Genomic DNA, 21,362 nt, shown 5'->3' on the forward strand with positions numbered 1-21,362 from the left:
TCCCTCTCTCTCTCTCTCTCTCTCTCTCTCTCTCTCTCTCTCTCTCTCTCTCCTTCCCTTAATTCCTTCATTTGTATTAAAATCTCCATAAAACCCAGCTTACTTGGGTATTTTCATATTTGGGAATTTTCCCATGGCAACCACTTAATTTTAGATTTTTAAAAATCAAGACACTAAAAATTATCTTTACAGTTTGGCTAAAACCTTTACAGTTTTGGCAATTCACAGTCTTGGCAAACAACATTTTCACGGTTACAGTTTTGGCAGACCACGTCAGTTTGTGACGAAAACCCTCAAATTTATGTGAAAACTCTTTCCTTTCTCTCTTCATTACTTGCTCAAATCAGTCAGTCTTTTTAAATGTGCTAACTTGGCTTCAAAACATAGCTGCAAGAGCAGGTGAGTAAAAAACATTTTGATTTCTCCTTAAATTAAATAGAACACAGCTGTTTTAAATCTTAGCAACAGGGCCCTAAGGTCCTGGCTAGGAGAGATGTTTCTAAATCTCCTTTCCTTTAGGGAACAACTGCCTAGATTAGGATTAAGGGAAATCTGGAGAAAATTTTGGCCTTGTCCTGCTCCCCAAGTGGTTATTTTAGAAATATGAAGCTATAGTCAGTTCACAACTTACTTAACAAATGGCTTATCAGCTCCATGACCAAACTTGTAAATTTCGTATTCCTTGTCTCTCTGAATTGGCTCATTCCATGGAGCTTATAGCAAAGTATAATCGACACGCTACTCCCCCTTGGGATTTTGATTGTTATAGCCATAATATTGTATCTCCTTAAAAAACCCACTTCTCAGTCAAACCAATCGATTGTTCCTTCTAGTACTCAACAAAATGCAGGAATAAATACTCGGTTTGAGCTTATGGAGGAAAGTTTGGGGGAGATCATAGCTTTAATGAGAAACATTAAAAGAGAGTTAAGAACATTATCAGAATCTCTATCCCACCCTGCTCTGGACACTAACCCTCCTAATCAACTCACTACTCCCCCTGCCAACTGAGCCTCAGAACCCCCTACTCCTAACCAACCCACTCCTCCAGCTGCCCATGCCCCCTGCCCAACCTGCTCAGCCCCAGTTTCACACCCTGCCCATGCTTCCTATCCCACACCATCCACTCTAAGTTCACACCCGACCCATGCTAACCACCGTACCACCTCCACCTTAAATTCACACCCCACCCAAACTGACCATCCTAATGCTTCCACCTTAAGTTCACACCCTACTTATTCATCCAACCCTAACTCCTCTGTATCCTTTCCCCCAGCTAATGACCCTTCTTCTTTTGCCCCTCCTTCCCACCCTGCCCAATCCAATTCCCAGATTCTTCCTACCTCTGATCCTTCTGGCACTATGGGACAACAACAAACCCTCTCCCTCGGTGTGCCCAACTGTTCTCTTTCTTATACCATTGAGAATGGATCAAGAAGCCTAGAAACAGAAACAGGAGTACCAAATAATTCAGATTGGTTATTTACTTTAAGGGAAGTTCCAACTTTTAATAAAAATGGAAACTTGGTATCTGTAAGACACCGTATACCTTTTAACCCTGAAGATTTAAATAAATTTAAGGAAGATCTTCCATCATTTGAGGAAGAACCAATATTAATTATAAAAAGATTGGAGAACATATTCAGAACTTTTGACCCCACTTGGATAGATGTTGAAAATTTATTAGAAAAATTTCTGACAGAGGGAGAAAAATAATGTCATCTCTCTGGCTAATCAGAAACAAGGTAGGAAAGGACATTATTGGCCAACTGAAGATCCACATTGAAACCCCAATGTTGAACCAGATCATACAAAACTCAACCAGGCCAGAGAAGCATTATTGACAGCCATGAGAGCTTGCTCATATAGACCTGAAAAATGGTCAAAATTCGAAAGAACCCGACAAGAAATTGATGAGACCCCCTACCAGTTTATGAACAGACTTATTGACATAGGAAATACATATATGGACTTTGATTTATCCAGGAAAGGGACATTAGGCAAATATGTAGACAATTCATTGAGAATTGTTGTTCAGTGGTAAAAGACCACTTTAAAACTAGCTGTCCTAATTGAGACTATATGGACCTCGAAGAATTGAGGAGAGTAGCAACCTATGTTTATAAGGGTTGTGTAAAAAGACCTGAGGAACACAATATGTTAGTGGAAGACTTAAAGAAAGAAATTGAAATGTTAAAGAGACAATTGAAAAATAAGGGAGAAACCATTGCCCCTTTGCAGGAATCCACAGATAAATCAGTAAACTGCCACTTCTATGGGAAGAAGGGCCACAGAATGATAAAAAGTAGAACTTTTCTCATGATTATTGGAAGGAATATGCAGTTTAATAACAACTTTAGAAATAATAACTATAGCAATGACTATGATAATAATCACAGAAACCACGATTTTAGAAATTATAATAATGACTATAGAAATAGGAATTTTAGGAATCAAAATTGTAGAAATAGGAATTGGGAAAATAATGATAGTGTTCCAAATGAAGAAAATGATAATACCCAACAATATATAAAAAATGGTGCTCATCAAAAAAGTATTTGAGGTGCTAATGCCCCTCAGAGGGGTGCCCTTCAGGGGGGTGCCCAAGGAATGTCCCAAACACAATGAAGGTATCTGGGTGGGTTGGGGCACAGGAATCAGAGGATACAACCTTTGATTGTCTGGACCCTGATGTCCTACTACCCGTTGTCCCTATCCACTGCCCTCCCCATACTAATGAACCCCATGTTACCTTAAAGGTGGATAACACCTATTATGATTGTCTTTTAGACACTGGAGCTACCAGGTCTGTATTAAAGAATGTACCTGATTTAAATTGTTATTCCACTGACTCACAAAGTGTAGTGGGAGAATCAGGAATACCCCAAAGAGTTAAAAAACTTCCCCCTAGAATGGTGTCTGTAGGACCCCTAGAGGTACAACATTCCTTCCTTTTGATGCCTGACTCCACTTTAAATTTGCTAGGGAGGGACCTTCTATGCAAACTCAGAGCCACAATAACTTGCTCCCCAGATGGTTCCTTAACATTGGAAGTACCAGAGGAATCTTTAAATTTACTCCCTGTACTTCTCTCAGAGAGCCAGGAGGCAAAAGAGCCTCCCACTTTTGTAATACCTGCAGATATACTGGAGTCTCTTTGGGCCACATTGTCTTCTGATGTAGGCTTACTTAAATCTGCTGTTCCTGTGCAGATAAAAACTAAATCTAGCCCACCTCCTTCCATTCCTCAGTATCCCCTCTCAAAGGAGGCGATTGAGGGTATTACCACAGTTATTTACTCATTAGTTGATTGGGAATAATATTCCCTTGTAAATCTGAATACAACATGGGGGTTAGCTCTTGGTTTGCTCTTCACTCCTTGCTACAGCCTCTTGCTGGCTCTGCTCTCCTCCCACCGAAATGCACCAGATGTTGTCTACCTACATTTTAGATTTTTCTTTCTTAAAAGTTGTTTCACTCTGTCTCCTTGTTGATTCTTTCATTCCTATATTCGCTTTGTGGCAATATTTTAATCTTGGTCAGAGAGCATTCTTGTGGTAACATGGAGCTACCACTCTAGTTACTCCTCCATCTTGACACCACCCCAAGAAGTCTCCTTCTTCACCTTTGTAAAAACAATTGCTAACCACTTAATTTATTAATAGTCTTTTAACATTAATTAATTAATTTAATCAATTTAGAATATTTTTCCGTGATTCCATGATTCCTATTTTTCCCTGCCCTCCTCCCTCCCCCCTCCTGTACACAATGAGCAACTCAACTAGGTTTTATATGTATCATCTGTCAAAACCTATTTCCATATTATTAACATTTGCAATAAAGAAATCATTTAGAACCTACTTCCCCAATCATATCCCCATCAAACCATGGGATCAAGGAAATTTTTTTCTTCTCTGTTTCTACTCCCACAGTTCTTTCTCCAGATATGTCATTAATTGTCTTCTATTCATTTGAGTATGGCCCTTGCCCACCCACCCCAAAATGATGTTTTTTTATTCCTTTCTTTGCCAACTGTTCCAATTATTTTTTCTATAGGAGTTTTAAGAATTATTTTCTCTTTATTGTCAACATTAACTCATGGGGAACATCCTGTATTCCCCATCTGTCTTCTTTCTCTCTTTAGTTAGTCAATCAAAAAGCATATTAAGTCCCTAACTCAGTGATGACAGTACAGAGAAACACAAAAGAAAATGCCATCTTTCAATAATTTCATAGTGTAATAGAAAAGAACATTCAGACAACAGTGAACAAACTAGATATATACAAGATAATTTTTTTTAAATAATAGTTGATAAGTTCTAAAATGAGGCAGCATTAGGAATTTATGCACTTTCTTTTTCTATAATTTAGTGTTTCACACATACAAATGACACATCTATAGGTAGTATGTTTTAAGTTTCATAGTTTTAGCCTTTTCCTAGACCAATATTTATTTTATTTAAGATTCTCTTTCACTATTTTCGCATTGTGTAATTTTAAGGGAAAATGTCTTAATGGACTCTATTGTTATTTTGTTGTTCTTTCAATCATAACAAAACTCTTCTAATTTCTTTTTTTTAATTCTTTCTTTAGTTGTTCTGTGTATTTACTTTTATTGGTATTTCTTTTCAATTGGCAATTTGTTTATATAATTTTTAATGCTTCAAATAACTTTTTTGATTATCTATAATTTTTCTAGGATTATGCAAAGTTTTATCAGACATTTTTACTTCTCTCTTATATTTAGTTCCTTTGTTGACCAAAACTTATATTTAATTCAATTCTGTTCTTTTGATGGAAGCAGGATAGTAATATTATTTGAATTTCTTTTTTTTTCTTTGTATTTGAAGATCTTTATCTTGGTCCCTGGAAGAACTTATGGATTATGACTAGAACTGTTGACTTTAACTGCTGTCTTGTAATTTACAGAAGTTTTTGTTTCCATTTTTAATTTTTGGACTAAGATCTTTAGATTAACTTGCTTCTATTTTCTGTGTTCTGTAGTTCTTAATTTTTGTTGTTCGTGTGTTAAGTGTATTGTTTTATAGTATTTTATAGTATTGCAGTTTTTGCCTTATTTTATTCTGTAAGAATAATGATCATTAATTTATTTCCATTCATCCTGATTAATATGCTTTGTTTCCCCAAAGTTATGTTTTCTTTTAAAATTATTCTCTTCAACGTTTTTCCTGATTTGTCCTTCCATATTATGGATGTTTGCATATGCTAACATTTTTCTTTCATTCATTTTCTTGGAAATACTTTTCATTGGGTATTCAGGTGTGCCTCTTATGCCAATTATTTCTATTGCTTAGGCCTCAGTTTCTGCATTTGTAATTCTCATTCCTCTCTACAACATTTGGGAATGCTCTTGCTTTGTTTCATGCTTTTGAGGAATTCTTAGTAAACCTTGCTTCTTTAGATATTCATTTATTTTTCTTTTTGTTGTAACTTCCTTGATATAATATGGCAACTAGATAATCCAATAGATAAATTTGTCTCCCCTGAGATCATATTTGGCTTTGCCACTTACTGACTCTATGTGTCTAGGTGATTCACTAAACTTTATGTCTTAGTTTCCTCATCAGTAAAGTATTGATTAAAAAATTTTATAGTGTTGATATGAATATAAAATAAGGTAATTTGTATAAAGTGCTTAGCACTATACCTGGTGCATATTAATTACTTTATAAATGGTGGGTATTATTATTAATTACTTTACAAGAATTTATAATATATCTTTAAAGTAGTACTGAATCAAAATAGTGAATCCATGGAACATTCTCCTTTTTTATCTACTCAATTTTTAGCTTAATATTGAGTGTGATGTTCAGCTCACAGTGGGACAGTGTTATTTTATAAAAATTGGCCTAGAATAAGGTGTTTTCCTGGGTATGTTTGATAATTCAAACATAACAAACTTTGTTTTCTGCAAAAAGCAATGTTAGCACAATACAGCTATCTTTCTGATTAGTATTGTTCTTTTAAAGGAGAAATTAATTCTTTGTATTCTTTATACCATATCTTGCAACATCCTACACACACACACACACACACACACACACACACACAATTAAGATTTAGCAAGATAATAGATTTGGATTTGTCTAGTATGAAAATCTACTGAATTAATATTAAAGTCAGTCACCCCTTATAAACTGTGTTTTCACTTACAGCATGTAGTGAAAGAGGAGAGCAATTTAAGTTCTATTGATCACATTGATGGTATCACATGCTAGTTACTATAGCAATAACGTACAATGTTCATGCAACATAATAAACACAATATATGTATTATTCACAATATAAAGAAACATAAAAAAGCTAAAATGGCACTGTCATAAACTGGGAGATTCCTTAATGATATTCCCATTTTCATGTTAAATTTTCTGTCTTGTATCAGATGGGTTGCTGGACTACAGATGCACACATATGTAATGTGACTGTGACAAAGATATTTAAAATCTTTGTTTTTTCAGAACAAAGCCAAGGAAACAATACTTTATCTTTCCAAAGAAGTTGCTGTGAGGATGGATCTTGTAAACACTAAATTATGATAGAAATTCAAGTTGTTATATGAAACAACACAAAATAGTAGATTAAGAACATCAAAGTCAGGAAGCCTTTTTTATCAAAACCTATTTCTCATTCTTACTTGTTTCATTAGCATCTCAGTGCCTTATTATGATTCCTAAAATCATGTGATAAAGTATTTGCCTATCTCCATAAATAAATGGGGTTTTGTGAATAGGGAATGAAATTCCTTATATTGATGAAATAACATTGCCCTTTCCCTGCACATCCACATGAAAAAAAAATTAAACTAATGTTTAATCATATTCATAGGGAAAATATGAAAAATATTTCATTTGGAAACTTCTATAGAAGATCAAATAACATCTATTCAGATTCATTTTGACTTTAATATAAAAAGAATTATTTTCTTTTCAATAAAAAAGAAAGACTAACAGACTGTTCACATTTATGTTTCAACATGTTATTTTCTGAATATTTTCTCATTGCATTTTTTATCTTGTCTACCATCCACACAAAATAAGTTGATATTTTGCTAATGCCATGGCTATATTATCTTGAGTAAGAGTCAAATTGCTTTTCAAATGACCCATGAAATTATGGAAGACAAGAATTTATTAATTGCTCAGTTTTAAACAATTCTGAAATTTACACTGCCTGAATGATGTTGAAATAGAGCCAGTCAATTATTAGATTTTTTAAAATCCCTAGGCTAATGAAAATCACAAAAAGAAACATAAATGAATAAGCAAACCAGAAACTCCTCCATTTTGAAATAATAATGATAATAATAATGATATTGGCAGCATGGTCTATTGGATAAAGAGCTGGATGAAAAGCAAGAGAAATATGACTTTAAAGCTCGCTTTTTACACATGCTAAGTAAATGAATACGGACTAACCAATTCTCATAACATCAGTGCCTGAAGAGATCTTGTAAGATTCTCTATTACAGGGGGCAGTTGGGTAGCTCAGTGGATTCAGAGCCAGACCTCAAGACAGGAGGTCCTAGGTTCAAATCTGGCCACAGACATTTCCTGGCCGCATGACCCTGGGCAAGTCACATAACCCCCATTACCTAGGTCTTACCACTCTTCTGCTTTGGAACCAATACATAGTATTAAATCTAAGGTGGAAGGTAAGGGTATTTTTTAAAAATTTGTATATTACAGAATACTTGTCTTCATTCATAAAAATAAATCACCAAGTCATTGAAAACTCCTTCACTGATCAAAGCACCCCGAATTCTATAATAAAAATGAATATGTTTAAGCAGTTAGACAGCTGTCAAAAATATACAAATTGGTTGCAAGATATTGTTGATATAGGGCAATATTGGCTTCAGTGATTGAGTTATTTTTCTTTGATTTTTGAAAGAACAAATGGGCTTTTAATTTGAAAAAATTAAAATTGTTAGTAAAATTTGAAATGTTGTATGTATTTATATTTTTTGCTTGTGTGGAGCCTTTTTTCCAGTGTAACATTGAATTTCTTTTTAAACTTTAAAGAAATCTATGGAAATATTTTTACTTTTTATACATATACAACTATCTTGAATTCCTTTTGTACAGGCAATCTATACCTAAGTAATAATCCTCTCTACCATTCTACCAATACGGAATTTATTGATTATAGAGATGAGTGCATCAATTTATTTCCCTTTTCTAAAACTTCTAATTCTATGTCCTATATCTATCCTCTTCATCCAAATTTGACAAATATCATATCTATTTTTCCTAATAACATTAATCATTTAAGTACTTGCAGACATGGATCAATTTTGTACAAGTCTTATCTTAGAGACTGAATATTGCTACTCAAAAGAATACTCAAATTAAAGGTCAGATAACTGGATAAAATGTGGTCTACCATCTTACTTAGCCCTGTGGAGTCATTTAATTTTATGAACATCAGGTTCCTTATCTGTAAATTATGTGGTAATATATGGCCTTTCTACTGATCTCTGAGGGTTTGAGTCAAGAAACTCCTTCATGAAATTTGATGTATAAATTCAATCTAATTTATTCTTGTTATAATTACTCAGAGATCATGTTATACAGTGTAAAATGTATTGAATCCAGATTGATCAAGTCATTGCTCAGATTAAGTATTTCAGATCCCTACATCTCCACTTCATCTTCTTTAAACAGTGATTGGATTATAGATGAACTTTGAAGTCCTTTCCAGCTTTAGGTATCTGAAATGTTGATCTTAGTTTCTGTTTTAAGAAAAGGTTGAAAAATCAAGCCATTCTCCAATTGATAAATGGGCAAGGGACATGGATAGGCAGTTTTCAGATAAAGAAATCAAAACTATTAATAAGCACATGAAAAAGTGTTCTAAATCTCTTATAATCAGAGAGATGCAAATCAAAACAACTCTGAGGTATCACCTCACACCTAGCAGATTGGCTAACATGACAGCACAGGAAAGCAGTGAATGCTGGTGGGATGTGGCAAAGTAGGGACATTAATGCATTGCTGGTGGAGTTGTGAACTGATCCAACCATTTTGGAGGGCAATTTGGAACTATGCCCAAAGGGCGATAAAAGACTGTCTACCCTTTGATCCAGCCATAGCACTGCTGGGTTTGTACCCCAAAGAGATAATGGGGAAAAAGACTTGCACAAGAATATTTATAGCTGAGCTCTTTGTGGTGGCCAAAAATTAGAAAAGGAGGGGATGCCCATCAATTGGGGAATGGCTGAACAAATTGTGGTATATGTTGGTGATGGAATACTATTGTGCTCAAAGGAATAATAAAGTGGAGGAATTCCATGGAGACAGGAAAGACCTCCAGAAAGTGATGCAGAGCGAGAGGAGCAGAACCAGGAGAACATTGTACAAAGAGACTGATACACTGTGGTATAATCGAACGTAATGGAATTCTCCATTAGTGGCAATGCAATGTCCCTGAACAATCTGCAGGGATCTAGGAGAAAAACACTATCCATAAGCAGATGACAAACTGGGAGTAGAAACACCGAGGAAAAGCAACTGCCTGACTACAGTGGTTGAGGGGACATGTCAGAAGAGAGACTCTAAACGAACACTCTAATGCAAATACTAACAACATGGCAATGGATTCAAATCAAGAACACATGTGATACCCAGTTGAATCATGTGTCGGCTATGGGGGGGGGAGAGGAGGAAAAGAAAGAAAATGATATTTGTCTCTAATGAATAATGCTTGGAAATGATCAAATAAAATATTAAAAAAAAGAAAAGGTTGAATGTGTCATCTAGGTAAAAAAAAGGTTTTTAATAATTCATTCTCTCAAAAGAAGTTACCTTGATGTTCCTTTCTTTTTTATTATTTTTACTTTAATATTTTTATTTTTTCCAGTTACATGTATTATCAATTTTCCACATAAGTTTTTGCAAGTTACATGATCAACCTTATCTCCCCCTTCCCTTTGTCTTCTCCCTCCTGGAGCTGACAAGCAATTTCATCTGGGTTATACATGTATTATCATGCAAAACATCTTTCTATATTGTTTATTTTTGTGAGTAATCTAATAAAACCAAAACTTCAAAACATAAATCCAAATAAACATGTGAAAAATGGTATGCTTTAATCTGTATTCTGACTTCAACAGTACTTTCACTGCAGGTGGATAGCCTTCTTTGTCATAAGTTAAGTTGATCAGAGTTGATCATTCCACAAGATTGCTATTATTGCATACAATGTTTTCCTGGTTCTGATTATTTCACACTGCATCAGTCCATAAAAGTCTTTCCAGTTCTTCCTGAAATCATCCTGTTCATCATTATAACACAATTGTATTCCAATACCATGTGATACCACAATTTATTTAACCATTCCCCAAATGATGGACACAATGTCCTATTCTGAAATAAACTCTATGGCCCATTTTTCACTTAGCATTGTGTCAGATTTAAGCAAGTTTTTAAAATCATCAATTAATAAATCAGTTGAGGAGTCAATCAACAATTATTTAAAAAGCACTATCATTTACTAGGCACCATGCTAGCCACTAGGAATGCAAAGAAAAAGTAAAATTGAAGGAACTTAAATTCTCATAAGGGATACAGCATAATATATAAATCAAAATATAGAAGATAACTGATGGGAGTACCTTGAAATGATGCCTCTACCAGATGAGTGGGCCAGGAATGGCTTATAACTCATCATACTGGATATATGGTTTTTATAATTTTGGATAATGAACATTTGACTTTGATTTTTGTTGTCTTTGAAGTGCCAAGTATGGTAAATAGATTTCTGAGCATCTTGTCATTTGTCTATTTATTTATTTATTTGTTTGTTTATTTATTTGTTTGTTTGTTTGTTTATTTATTTATTTATTTATTTATTTATTTTTACTCTCATCCATTTAAATGATTGAATGATATCTTTAGAGATACCTGATAATGCCTGACCCACTAGTGCCCAGAATCAATGAGTGAGGGTGAGTATGGAATGAGGATCTCTGGCTTACCAGGTTTCATTTACTTAGGTATTCCATAATTACAAATTTATTTGTATTTCTATTTTTCTCCTTCAATGTCATAGGAAAATTGCCAGTAACCTGGAGCATAGGCATTTAAAAATGTCATTACTTAGTTTTAAAATTCATTTTATTAAAATTTTTGTTATATAATAGTCTGCTCTCTGCCTTTCTCTTATTCTCTTTTTTCCTCTCTTTTCCTCTGAAATCCCATCCCTTCTCCTCACCTCCCATCTTCTCCTTATATCCTTAATGTATTCCATGAATTTATCTCAGTAAATATTAAAAACACTGACCTCTTTTTAATCATTCATTTTTTGAGGAAATGTGAAAGCAAGATGTATGATCATGATTGATTATGGCTTAGTAACTTCTGTTTTATCTCCATGCTTTGGTGGAATCCCTCACTTTTTAGATGTGAAAGAAACATCTTGGGAATATTTTTCCAAGAAGATCATTTCCTGGGAAAACTGACTTATATCTCCCTAAATCAGAAATAATATATTGACTGGTTTTGATAACATTTAATATTTTACAAAGAGAATGTTCTCTGTTCCTTGCCATTTGGGGCAAAGAAATTTATGTCAAAAGTAAAGTTATTCTGGTGAAAATATGATTCAGGTATGAAGAAAAGCTAAATGAGTTGTCTTGCCATATGCACAAGCCTGCTTAAGTTCATTAGATAATACTATAGTTAGTCTTTATCCCTTTCTTGAGTCAGAGGTTTTGTTATGAAGTAGAAATGTATTGAATTTTATAATTTATTTTAGGAAGCCTGTATCCTTGTTTTTGTTCTGAGACTAGCTATGCTGTTAATAAATTCTTTCTTCCTTCTGCTTCTTTGATAAGAGTAAGTAAAGGTAAGTAAAATGAGAATCTTCAATTAGATGCTTTCTAAGTTCCTTCTTACTTATGACTTTTATAAATTTTCCCTCATTTATTAGTTTTAACATCCCATTTCTTCTTTTCAATATAATTACTTAATGTAATACTTTGTTTTCTGTAAAAGGCATTTTCCATTCATTTTGTCTTCCCTTCCCCCTTAATACCCAAATAATTTTTCTTTGACAAAAAGTAAAGTATTTTGGTAAAAGTGCAAGAGGTAGTAACTTTTCTGATATCATGCACCATATTCCAAATGCCTTGTCTTCATTACCAAGGGAAGGGTCATCAGTATATCACTTTAATTTGCATATGTTTGTGATAGCTCACTGAAATAATTTAGAGTAGGATTGTATTAATATATTTATGTTTTTATCATTTTACATTTAGTTTTCTTGGCTTTGTTTCCATTAATCTACATACCTCTTACTTTATCATATTTGTCATTCCTGATGATATAAAAATATTTCATTTAATCCATCTTCCACAGTTCATTCTACCATTTCTCTCCTTTTGATTCAATCATTTTTTTCAACCCCAATCTATCTTTTCAATTGTCACCATGGCATCTTTATCCAGACATCCCTGTTTAGTTTTGGTATATGATCTTTTAGGTATTAGCTCCATCTTAATATTGTGCTTTCTAGTCAGGTATATTGGGATCTACTTTCCTGCAAACTTCAACAGAACAGAATTTGGCATTGTCAACCTTAACCTCATTTGGCTTGAGGAATAATTAATCTTACAGTTAGACTAGACTTAACAGAAACAAGGAAAGTTAAGTTTCTCCTAATCATTTAAAGCATTTTATAAAGAAAAATGTTTAATTTTATATATACTCTGACAACTCTTCAATTTCCATTACTCATATTTAGCTTTATTAAATTTTCAATTATATATTTCATTATTTTGCCTTATTACTACCAAGTCTATACTTCATTCTCTAGTTTGTTACAAACCTATTCTTCTTACCAACTGAATCCTTAACTAATTCTCAGAATTTTTCATCATTAACACTGACCTTTCAATCCATCATGAAATAATAATCTTTATTACTCACTAAAATGAAAACAATGCTAAAATTGTAAAAATAATAGATGAATGAATTAATTATTAATTTTAACTGATTTGATACTCTGTTGTGCTTACAAAGTATCTTCAGTTTATATCAGTGAAGTGAAGCACATAAGTGAACTTCTCTTCAGGGCTAGGCACAACGACATTAAGGAGACACTTGATATATGAAAATAAACTATTTATTGAGAGTATAAGGATAAAAAAAAATTTCTAACTCTAAGGGATTCTAACTCCACCCAAATAAAACTCCCTGGATCTACAAGAAACTACTTTTCCTGTTTCCACACACTACACTGATCCCTCCTGATCTTACTAACCCAAATGTTCACTATTCTACAATAAACTAAACATTATTATTCTTATATTTCTTAACTTTGTCTCCAAGTTATAAAAATAACAAAGGCTATTTGGCTGAGCCTCAGCAAGAACCAAGTTAGGACTCTGAGCCTTAACAGACTCAGAGTCCAAACCAAAGACTAGGTCTGTCTTTGGTCTTCTCAGATATAAAAACAATTTATGAAACAGCAATAGACAGTTACTAGTGTTTCTCAAGTTGGAAAAAGAAAATCACTTAGCTCCTTCAGAGTTTTCCCTCCTTTCCTTCTGCATCAAACAGTGAGGAGAGATAGAAAAGATGTCCCCTGCTCCCACAACTCTGAGAGAAAGAGTAACTCCCAGAGACCAACTGCCACAGAAAAAGCATTACCCCTCCCACACATAGTCAACATTTGAAACTGACACTGTCTCAACTTTGTTTCAAACTCCAATTCTTTCTCAAGCCAGTTTCTTAACTTCTTTTTTTTTTTTACTTTTTAAACATTATTATATTTGGTTATTTAAACATTATTTTATTTGGTTATTTACAAACATTATTAATTGGAAACAATGATCATTATCTTTTCCTCCCACCCACCTTCCACCACTTCTCCCATAGCCGGCACACAATTCCACTGGGTTTCACATAAATTCTTGGTTCGAACCCATTTCCATGTTGTTGGTATTTTCACTAAAGTGTTCATTTAGAGTCTCTCCTCAGTCATTTCCTCTCAGCCCCTGTAGTCAAGCAGTTGCCTTTCCTCAGTGTTTCTACTCCCACAGTTTGTCATCTGTTTATGGATACTGTTTTTCTCCTAGATCCCTGCAGATTGTTCAGGGAGGAGTCCATTACCTTCAATTGTACCACAGTGTATCAGTCTCTGTGTACAATGTTTTCCTGGTTCTGCTCCTCTCCCTCTGCATCACTTCCTGGAGGTCTTTCCTGTCTCCATGGAATTCCTCCACTTTATTATTCCTTTGAGCACAATAGTATCCCATCACCAACATATACCACAGTTTGTTCAGCCATTCTCCAATTGAAGGGCATCCCCGCATTTTCCAATTTTTGGCCACCACAAAGAGCTCAGCTATGAATATTCTCGTGCAAGTCTTTTGCCCTCGAGAATGGTTGGATCAGTTCACAACTCCACCAGCAATGCATTAATGTCCCTACTTTGATGCATCCCCTCCAGCATTCATTACTTTCCATAGCTTTCATGTTGAACAATCTGCTAGCTGTGAGGTAATACTTCAGAGGTGTTTTGATTTGCATCTCTCTTATTATAAGAGATCTAGAGCACTTTTTCATGTGCTTATTAATAGTTTTGATTTCTTTGGCTGAGAACTGCCTGTTCATGTCCCTTGCCCATTTATCAATTGGAGAATGGCTTGATTTTTTGTACAATTGATTTAGCTCTTTATAAATTTGAGTAATTAAACCTTTGTCAGAGGTTTTTATGAAGATTGCTTCCCAATTTGTTCCTTCCCTTCTGATTTTAGTTACATTGGTTTTGTTTGTACAAAAACTTTTTAATTTGATGTATTCCAGATTATTTATTTTGCATTTTGTAACTCTTTCTAAGTCTTGCTTGGTTTTAAAGTCTATCCCTTCCCAAAGGTCTGACATGCATACTATTCCATGTTCGCCTAATTTTCTTATATTTTCCTTCTTTATGTTGAAGTCATTCAATCATTTTGAATTTATCTTGGTGTAGGGTGTGAAGTGTTGATGTAATCCTAATCTCTCCCACACTGTCTTCCAGTTTTCCCAGCAGTTTTTATCGAATAGTGGATTTTTGACCCAAAAGCTGGGATCTTTGGGTTCATCATATATTGTCTTGCTGAGGTCACTTGCCACAAGTCTATTCTACTGATTCTCCTTTCTGTCTCTTAGCCAGTACCAAATTGTTTTGATGACTGCTGCTTTGTAATATAGTTTGAGATCTGGGACTGCAAGGCCCCCTTTCTTTGTATTTTTTTTTTCATTAATTCCCTGGATATCCTTGATCCTTTGTTATTCCAAATGAACTTTGTTATGTTTTTTTCTAAATCAGTAAAGAAATTTTTTGGAAATTCTATGGGTATGGCACTAAATAGATAGATAAGTTTGGGTAGGATGGTCATTTTTACTATATTGGCTCATCCTACCAATGAGCAGTTAATGTTTTTCCAATTGCTCAAGTCTAGTTTTAGTTGTGTGGACAGTGTTTTGTAATTGTGTTCATATAGTTCCTGTGTTTGACTCCGGAGATAGATTCCTAGGTATTTTATTTTGTCTAAGGTGATTTTGAATGGGATTTCTTTTTCTAGTTTTTGCTGCTAAACTATGTTGGAGATGTATAGAAATGCTGATGACTTATGTGGGTTTATTTTGTATCCTGCAACTTTGCTAAAGTTGATTATTTCAATTAGCTTTTTGGTTGAATCTCTAGGATTCTTTAAGTAGACCATCATGTCATCTGCAAAGAGGGATAGCTTAGTCTCCTCCTTGCCTATTTTGATGCCTTCAATTTCTTTTTCTTCTCTAATTGCTACTGCTAGTGTTTCTAGTACAATGTCAAATAGTAGAGGTGATAATGGGCATCTTTGTTTCACTCCTGGTCTTATTGGGAATGCATTTAGTTTATCCCCATTGCAGATGATATTGGCTGATGGTTTTAGATATATACTGTTTATTATTTTTAGGAATGACCCTCTTATTCCTATGCTTTCTAGTGTTTTCAATAGGAATGGATGTTGTATTTTATCAAAGGCTTTTTCTGCATCTATTGAAATAATCATGTGATTTTTGTTGGTTTGCTTGTTGATATGGTCGATTATGTGGATGGTTTTCCTAATATTGAACCAGCCCTGCATCCCTGGTATGAATCCTTCTTGATCATGGTGGATGACCCTTCTGATCACTTGCTGGAGCCTTTTGCTAGTATCCTATTTAAGATTTTTGCATCTATATTCATTAGGGAGATTGGTCTATAATTTTCTTTCTCTGTTTTTGACCTGCCTGGTTTTGGAATCAGTACCATGTTTGTGTCATAAAATGAGTTTGTTAGAATTCCCTCTTTGCTTATTATGTCAAATAGTTTGTATAGTATTGGGATTAACTGTTCTCTGAATGTTTGATAGAATTCACTTTTGAATCCATTGGGCCCTGGGGATTTTTTCTTAGGGAGTTCTTTGATGGCCTGTTGGATTTCGTTTTCTGATATGGGATTATTTAAGAATTCTATTTTTTCTTCTGTTAGTCTAGGCAGTTGTATTTTTGTATATATTCATCCATATTGCCTAGATTGCTGTATTTATTTTTTTTTGTAACATTCTTTCATCTCTGTATTTCATTTTCTAAAAGCTTCTTATACCTTTTGACCACTTACATACTGGGTAATGGCAGGGTTTTTTTTTTTTTAAATATGATTTTATTTGGTCGTTTTCATACATTATTCACTGGAAACAAAGATCGTTTTCTTTTCCTCCCCCCCCCCCCCCCCCCGCCTTTCCCTCTCCCATAGCCGATGAATGATTCCACTGGTTATCACATGTGTTCTTGACTCGAACCCATTTCCCTGTTGTTGGAGTTTGCATTATAGTGTTCATTTAGAGTCTCTCCTCAGTCTTATCTCCTCCAACCCTGTAGTCAAGCAGTTGCTTTTCAGCGGTGTTTTTACTCCCACAATTTATCCTCTGCTTGTGGGTAGTATTTTTTTTTAGATCCCTGCAGATTGTTCAGGGTAATTGCATTGATACTAATGGAGAAGTCCATCACCTTCGATTGTACCACAATGTCTCAGTCTCTGTGTATAATGTTTTCCTGGTTCTGCTCCTTTCGCTCTGCATCACTTCCTGGAGGTTGTTCCAGTTCACATGGAATTCCTCCACTTTATTATTCCTTTGAGCACAATAGTATTCCATCACCAACATATACCACAATTTGTTCAGCCATTCCCCAATTGAAGGGCATCCCCTCATTTTCCAATTTTTGGCCACCACAAAGAGCGCAGCTATGAATATTTTTGTACAAGTCTTTTTGTCCATTATCTCTTTGGGGTACAAGCCCAGCAGTGCTATGGCTGGATCAAAGGGCAGACAGTCTTTTATCGCCCTTTGGACATAGTTCCAAATTGCCCTCCAGAATGGTTGGATCAATTCACAACTCCACCAGCAATGAATTAATGTCCCCACTTTGCCACATCCCCTCCAGCATTCATTACTTTGCATAGCTGTCATGTTAGCCAATCTGCTAGGTGTGAGATGATACCTCAGAGTTGTTTTGATTTGCATCTCTCTGATTATAAGAGATCTAGAGCACTTTTTCATGTGCTTATTAATAGTTTTGATTTCTTTGGCTGAGAATTGCCTGTTCATGTCCCTTGCCCATTTGTCAATTGGAGAATGGCTTGATTTTTTGTACAATTGATTTAGTTCTTTATAAATTTTAGTAATTAAACCTTTGTCAGAGGTTTTTATGAAGATTGTTTCCCAATTTGTTGCTACCCTTCTGATTTTGGTTACATTGGTTTTGTTTGTACAAAAACTTTTTAATTTGATGTAATCCAGATTATTTATTTTGCATTTTGTAACTCTTTCTAATTCTTGCTTGGTTTTGAAGTATTTCCCTTCCCAAAGGTCTGACATGTATACTATTCTGTGTTCGCCTAATTTTCTTATAGTTTCCTTCTTTATGTTCAAGTCATTCATCCATTTTGAATTTATCTTGGTGTAGGGTGTGAGGTGTTGATCTAAGCCTAATCTTTCCCACACTGTCCTCCAATTTTCCCAGCAGTTTTTATGAAATAGTGGATTTTTGTCCCAAAAGCTGGGATCTTTGGGTTTGTCATATACTGTCCTGCTGAGGTTGCTTGCCCCCAGTCTATTCCACTGATGCTCCTTTCTGTCTCTTAGCCAGTACCATATTGTTTTGATGACCGCTGCTTTGTAATATAGTCTGAGATCTGGGACTGCAAGACCCCCTTCCTTTGTATTTTTTTTCATTAATTCCCTGGATATCCTTGATCTTTTGTTCTTCCAAATGAACTTTGTTATGTTTTTTTCTAAATCAGTAAAAAAAATTTTTGGAAGTTCCATGGGTATGGCACTAAATAGATAGATGAGTTTGGGTAGGATGGTCATTTTTATTATATTGGCTCATCCTACCCATGAGCAGTTAATGTTCTTCCAATTGTTCAAGTCTAGTTTTAGTTGTGTGGAAAGTGTTTTGTAGTTGTGTTCATATAGATCCTGTATTTGTCTCGGGAGATAGATTCCTAAGTATTTTATTTTGTCTTGGGTAATTTTGAATGGGATTTCTCTTTCTAGTTCTTGCTGCTGAGCTGTGTTGGAATTATATAGAAATGCTGATGACTTATGTGGGTTTATTTTGTATCCTGCAACTTTGCTAAAGTTGTTGATTATTTCAATTAGCTTTTTGGTTGAGTCTCTAGGATTCTTTAAGTAGACCATCATGTCATCTGCAAAGAGCGATAATTTGGTCTTCTCCTTGCCTATTTTGATGCCTTCAATTTCTTTTTCTTCTCTAATTGCTACTGCTAGTGTTTCTAATACAATGTCAAATAATAGAGGTGATAATGGGCATCCTTGTTTCACTCCTGATCTTAATGGGAATGGATTTAGTTTGTCCCCATTGCAGATGATATTGGCTGATGGTTTTAGTTATATACTGTTTATTATTTTTAGGAAAGAAACTTCTATTCCAATACTTTTTAGTATTTATAGTAGGAATGGGTGTTGTATTTTATCAAATGATTTTTCTGCATCTATTGAGATAATCATGTGGTTCTTGTTGGTTTGCTTGTTGATGTGGTCAATTATGTGGATAGTTTTCCTAATGTTGAACCAGCCCTGCATCCCTGGTATAAATCCTACTTGATCATGGTGGATGACCATTCTAATCACTTGCTGGAGTCTTTTTGCTAGTATCCTATTTAAGATTTTTGCATCTATATTCATTAGGGAGATTGGTCTATAGTTTTCTTTCTCTGTTTTTGGCCTGCCTGGTTTTGGAATCAGTACCATGCTTGTGTCATAAAAGGAGTTTGGTAGGACTCCCTCTTTGCTTATTATGTCAAATAGTTTGTATAGTATTGGGATTAACTGTTCTCTGAATGTTTGATAGAATTTGCTGGTGAATCCATCAGGCCCTGGGGATTTTTTCTTAGGACGTTCTGTGATGGCCTGTTGGATTTCGTTTTCTGATATGGGATTATTTAAGAAAACTATTTCTTCTTCTGTTAGTCTAGGCAATTTATATTTTTGTAAATATTCATCCATATCACCTAGGTTGGTATATTTATTGCCATATAGTTGGGCAAAGTAGTTTTTAATGATTGCCTTAATTTCCTCTTCATTGGACGTGAGATCCCCCTTTTCATCCTTGATGCTATTAATTTGCCTTTCTTCTTTCCTTTTTTTAATTAAATTAACCAGTACTTTGTCTATTTTGTCTGTTTTTTCAAAGTACCAGCTTCTAGTCTTGTTTATTAGCTCAATAGTTCTGTCACTTTCTATTTTATTAATTTCTCCCTTAATTTTTAGGATCTCTAGTATGGTTTTCTTCTGGGGGTTTTTAATTTGTTCATTCTCAAGTTTTTAGATTTGCATTTCCAATTCCTTGGTCTCTGTCCTCCCTAATTTGTTAATATATGCACTCAGGGATATGAATTTTCCTCTAAGTACTGCCTTGGCTGCATCCCATAAGGTTTGAAAGGATGTTTCGCCGTTGTCATTTTCTTCAACGAAATTGTTAATTGTTTCTATGATTTCTTCTCTAACTATCCGATTTTGGAGTATCATGTTATTTAATTTCCAATTAATTTTTGATTTGGGTCTCCATGTACCCTTGCCGATCAATATTTTAATTGCCTTGTGATCTGAAAAAGCTGCAGTTAATATTTCTGCTTTTCTGCATTTGAGTGCCATGTTTCTATGACCTAGTGTATGATCTATTTTTGTGAATGTGCCATGTGTTGCTGAAAAGAAGGTGTATTCTTTTTTTCCCTATTTATTTTTCTCCATATGTCTATTAATTCTAATTTTTCTAAGATTTCATTCACCTCTTTTACCTCTTTCTTATTTATTTTTTGGTTTGATTTGTCTAAATTTGATAGTGGTTGGTTCAAGTCTCCCACTAATATGGTTTTACTGTCTATTTCCTCCTTCAATTCTCCTAATTTCTCTATTAAAAATTTGGATGCTATACCATTTGGTGCATACATGTTGATTAGTGATATTTCCTCATTGTCTATACTTCCTTTTAGCAGAATATATTTACCTTCCCTATCCCTTTTGATCAGGTCTATTTGTACTTTGGCTTTGTCAGATATCATGATTGCAACTCCTGCCTTCTTTCTATTGGTTGAGGCCCAAAAGGTCTTACTCCAACCTTTAATTCTAACCTTGTGAGTGTCAACCCGTCTCATATGTGTTTCTTGAAGATAACATATGGTAGGGTTTTGGGTTCTAATCCAATCTGCTATTTGTCTACATTTTATGGGTGAGTTCATCCCATTCACGTTCAAAGTTATGATTGTTATTTGTGGATTCGCTGGCATTTTCATATCTTCCCCTAGTTCTGACCTTTCTTCTTTAGCTTTCTCCTTTTGAACCAGTGATTTACTTTAGGTCAGTCCCCCTAGTCCCCTCCCTTGAGATGCTTCCCTTTCTATCCCCTCCCTTTTTATGCTCCCTTCCCCTCCCCCCTCTCCTTCCCTCCCTTTTTGTACTCCCTCCCCCCCCCCCTTGATTTTCCTTTCTTTCTGCCCTAATGGATAAGATAGAATTCAGGATCCCACTGGATCTAGATGTTCTTCCCTCTCAGATTTGATTTCACTGAGAGTAAGGTTTAAGTAATTCCACTTCACGGTCTCTTCCTCTCCTTCTCATATGAGAGTTCTTCCCCTCCCCTTCCCATGTGTATCTTTATATGGGAAAGATTATTCTATTGATTCCCCCCCTATTTCTTGAAGTTAATCTTAATATTATCGCAGTTCCCCCCTCCCTTTTCCTTTCTTTGCCCCAACTTTCCCCAAATCTTCTTAATGCCCCAATCTTTCCCTATGAATGTTTCTTCTAA

At 34.7% G+C, this 21,362-nt stretch overlaps 1 protein-coding gene across 1 annotated transcript in view; it reads left to right on the forward strand.

Moving 5' to 3' along the window:
• FSTL4 (follistatin like 4) overlaps positions 1-21,362 on the forward strand; it is an 857,042-nt gene that overhangs the window by 340,038 nt on the left and 495,642 nt on the right. The window lies entirely within an intron of this gene.

Source organism: Monodelphis domestica, chromosome 1, assembly GCF_027887165.1.
Source record: "Monodelphis domestica isolate mMonDom1 chromosome 1, mMonDom1.pri, whole genome shotgun sequence".
Lineage (NCBI taxonomy): Eukaryota > Metazoa > Chordata > Mammalia > Didelphimorphia > Didelphidae > Monodelphis > Monodelphis domestica.